Raw genomic sequence first — 4,445 nt, forward strand, 5'->3', positions numbered from 1 at the left:
ATTATATATTCCTTTTCACAATATCAGAAAAAATATCAGACCCCCCCAAGACTTATATTTTTGTCTCTTTGGGGGGTATTGGGTCTTCATTGGGGGGTATAGTACCCCCAGTACCCCCCGTAATTCGAACTATGGTCAAAAGTCCTTCACTGAGACTGACAGGTGCAGAGGCCACCCATACTTCACTGTAACTGTCGAGGAAAACAGGCCACACCTCTTTCATTAAGACTGTAGACAGAGACTGACAGGTGCATAGGCTATGCCTCCTTCACTAAGGCTGACAAGTACAGAGGCCAGGCTCCTTTATAATGGGGTTAAAATAATGGAACATTCCTAATTCTGAATGTAAATTATTATTAATTAGCTTGAGGTGTGACTAATGTTTGAGCAGTAGCCGATGTCACTCATTCCTTATTTTATTATTCTTCATCCATATTAATGTGTGCAATCATCTTTCATAACCCTTATCTATTTTTTATTTCCATTATTATAAACTTAAAATTATTAGAAAAAATACATAAGACACTTTTCATTAAGGAAAAATCATTCTAGGCTAGTTATGATTCTTGATTAAATGTATATCATACTCATACACTATTTGCTACAAAAAAGCCTTCTGAGACATACCCCCAGGGGAGCCCGAGAGGGGGGGAGAATGAGAGCCCCATCCGGACGGACCTCATGGCATCGACAAATGGCAATGGAAATTCGAATATGAATGCACAGTGCATCTGTGGAAAAGTGTGCAAGAACTTGCGTGGCCTCAAGATACATCTGGCCAGGATGAAGTGTAGGGACCAGGGGAACACACTGCAGTGCACAGGACTTGGTCCTGGTGAGACGCAGGAGGAGCCCGGCCAGGAAGCACCCCACAGTGCCCAGCCCCTCCAAGCAGTAGAGCCTCGGAACCCCTGCAGGACATCCCATCAGAAGCGGATTAAATGGCCTTCATCCAACAACCAGGCAGCATGGGCACAGTTTGACACAGATGTTAGCCAGATCTTGGAGACCACCGCCAAGGGAGAAGTGGACAGACGCCTCGAGACCAGGACAGCCATCATAGTCAGCTACGCAGCAGAGAGGTTTGGCCTCAGTGAGAGCAAGAACCCCAGGATCAAATACACACTGAACCGTAGGGCTACTCAGATCCACAACTTATGCCAAGAACTCCGGAGCCTCAGGAAGCAGTACAAGGTGGCAGCTGAAGAGGAGAAACAACCCCTTGCTGAGCTTCGTAACATCTTGAGGAAGAAGCTCATGACGCTGCGCCGTGCAGAAGGGCACCGAAGGCGTAGAAAGGAGAGAGCAAGGAAGCGTGCTGCATTCATCTCCAACCCCTTCACCTTCACCAAGAAGCTGCTGGGGGACAAGCAGAGTGGCAACCTCATGTGCTCAATGGCAGAGATGAACACCTTTTTGCACAACACCCTCAGCGACCCAGAGAGGGACCAGGAGCTTGGACCACAGAGGGCCCTCATTAGCCTGCAAGCGCCAGCAGTGGAGTTTGTAATGAGGGAGCCCAGCTGGGCTGAAATACAAGAGGTCGTGAAAGGAGCCAGAACAGCATCAGCCCCAGGCCCCAGCGGTGTCCCATACTCTGTGTACAAACGCTGTCCACAACTACTTCGACATCTGTGGAAGCTGTTGAGGGTGATCTGGTGGAGGGGTCAAGTCGTAGGGCAATGGAGATGTGCAGAGGGTGTGTGGATCCCAAAGGAAGAGAACTCAAGGGACATCAGTCAGTTTAGGACCATCTCACTGTTAAGCGTCAAAGGCAAGATTTTCTTCAGCGTCTTGGCATGACGATTGACAGAGTTCCTTCTGAAGAATAGTTATATTGATACCTCTGTTCAGAAGGGTGGGATTCCTGGAGTGCCTGGTTGCCTTGAACACACAGGAGTGGTGACACAACTCATCAGAGAGGCTCATGAGGGGAAAGGAGACTTGTCCGTATTGTGGCTGGACCTAGCCAATGCGTATGGCTCCATACCTCACAAACTTGTTGAGCGTGCCCTCCTGTAACATCATGTTCCCACCAAAGTCGTTGACCTTATCCTGGACTATTACAACAATTTCAGGCTAAGAGTCACCGCTGGATCAGGCACATCAGACTGGCATCGACTTGAGAAGGGCATAATAACAGGCTGCACAATCTCAGTCATCTTGTTCGCACTCTCCATGAACATGATTGTCAAGTCAGCAGAGGTTGAGTGTAGGGGACCCCTGACAAAATCTGGAGTGCGCCAGCCCCCTATAAGAGCGTTCATGGATGACCTAACTGTCACCACCACATCTGTTCCAGGCAGCAGATGGATTCTACAAGGACTAGAGAAGCTCATCACATGGGCAAGGATGAGTTTTAAACCTGTAAAATCAAGGTCTCTGGTGCTCAAGAAGGGGAAGGTGACAGACAGGTACCGCTTCTCTCTGGCTGGAGCCACCATCCCGTCCATCACGGAGCAGCCAGTCAAGAGCCTTGGGAAGTTCTTTGACTGCAGCCTCAAAGACTCCACATCCATTCAGAGAACCAGCAAGGAGCTTGAGGGCTGGTTGAGATGTGTTGACAGATCTGGCCTGCCAGGGAGATTCAAGGCCTGGATTTACCAACATTCCATCCTGCCCCGCATCCTGTGGCCTCTGCTAGTGTACGCAGTACCCATCACAACTGTAGAGGCCATGGAGAGAAAGATCAGCAGTTACTTGCGAAGATGGCTTGGCCTACCCCGAAGCCTGAGCAGTGCTGCCCTGTACGGCAGGAGTAACACCTTGCAGCTTCCGTTCAGTGGACTCACTGAAGAATTCAAGGTGACTAGAACTCGGGAAGCCCTGCAGTACAGGGAATCCAGGGATGAGAAGGTGGCGGCGGCTGGCATCCAGGTGCGGACAGGCCGGAAATGGAGGGCTGACGAGGCTCTGGAAGTGGCAGAGTCACGACTGAGGCAGAAGGTACTGGTCGGGTCCATAGCCTCAGGACGCGGAGGCATTGGCTATTTCCCATCAACCAGGGTGGACAAGGCCCAGGGAAAAGAGCGGCAACACCTCATTCAGGAGGAAGTGCGGGCAGGCGTGGAGGAGGAATGAGCCAGCAGGATGGCGGGAATGGGACAACAAGGAGCATGGACTAAATGGGAGAATGTTCTGCAACGGAAGATAACCTGGCCCAACATCTGGAGAGCAGACTCCCTTAACATCAGGTTCCTAGTCCAAGCTGTTTATGATGTCCTACCTAGTCCATCCAACCTTCATGTCTGGGGCAAAACAGAGTCACCATCCTGCCCCCAGTGTCCAGGATGGGGATCCCTGGAACACATCCTCAGCAGCTGCCCAAAAGCCCTTGGAGAGGGGCGTTATCACTGGCGCCACGACCAAGTGCTGAAAGCGATTGCTGAGAGTATAGCCAAGGCCATTAACACCACCAAGGGCCACAGCAAGCCTAAGTCCATTAGGTTCCACAAAGCCGGAGAGAAGCCCACCATCCAAGCAGGGGCCAGGTCAGGTCTCCTTACCACTGCCGCAGACTGGCAGCTGGAAGTGAATCTGGGCAAACAGCTGAAGATCCCAGCTAGAATAACATCAACACGGCTCCGACCAGACATGATCATTGTTTCAGATGCCACCAAACAATTGATCATTCTGGAACTCACAGTTCCCTGGGAAGAACGCATGGAGGAGGCAAATGAGAGGAAGTGTGCCAAGTACCAGGAGCTGGTGGAGGAGTGCAGGAGCAAAGGCTGGAAGACCTACTGCGAACCCCTGGAGGTTGGATGGCGAGGATTTGCAGGGCGGTCCCTCTGCAAAGTCCTCACCATGCTGGGCCTCACTGGTGAGGCAAAGAGGAAGGCCATCAGGTCTGCAACTGAAGCCACAGAAAGAGCCACTAGATGGCTTTGGATCAAGAGGGCTGATCCGTGGACGAATGCTGCTGGGATACAGGCCGGAGTCTGATCACCTCCAGTCGGGTCGCCTGGGCGAGGGTGTCTGATGTTGAAAGACCCGAAACACCCAGTGACCCCAGGTTACATCACTGATGATGTGTCCCAGCACATCAGTAAGATGTATCTTTCGCCTGGAAAATAAGATTACCAAAGATTCATATAAGATTCTTGGACTCAATTTTGCCAGTTATATGTACAGTATATTTGTGTTAATTCATATATTACAAAACATAATAAAAAATATTAGACAACAAAGTATGGTGGCATGGTGGTGTAGTGGTTAGCGCTGTCACCTCACAGCAAGAAGGTTGAGGTTCAAGCCCTGTGGCTGGCAAGGGCCTTTCTGTGCGGAGTTTGTATGTTCTCCCCATGTCCGCGTGGGTTTCCTCTGGGTGCTCCGGTTTCCCCCACAGTCCAAAGACATGCAGGTTAGGTTAACTGGTGACTCTAAATTGACCGTAGGTGTGAGTGTGAATGGTTGTCTGTGTCTATGTGTCAGCCCTGTGATGA

At 50.6% G+C, this 4,445-nt stretch overlaps 1 pseudogene; it reads left to right on the plus strand.

The window, feature by feature from the left end:
- Positions 1-714: 714 nt before the first annotated feature.
- Positions 715-3,945, plus strand: LOC132866619 (uncharacterized; annotated as a pseudogene).
- Positions 3,946-4,445: the final 500 nt, after the last annotated feature.

The sequence above is a fragment of the Neoarius graeffei genome, chromosome 18 (genome assembly GCF_027579695.1).
Source record: "Neoarius graeffei isolate fNeoGra1 chromosome 18, fNeoGra1.pri, whole genome shotgun sequence".
Taxonomy (NCBI): Eukaryota; Metazoa; Chordata; class Actinopteri; order Siluriformes; family Ariidae; genus Neoarius; species Neoarius graeffei.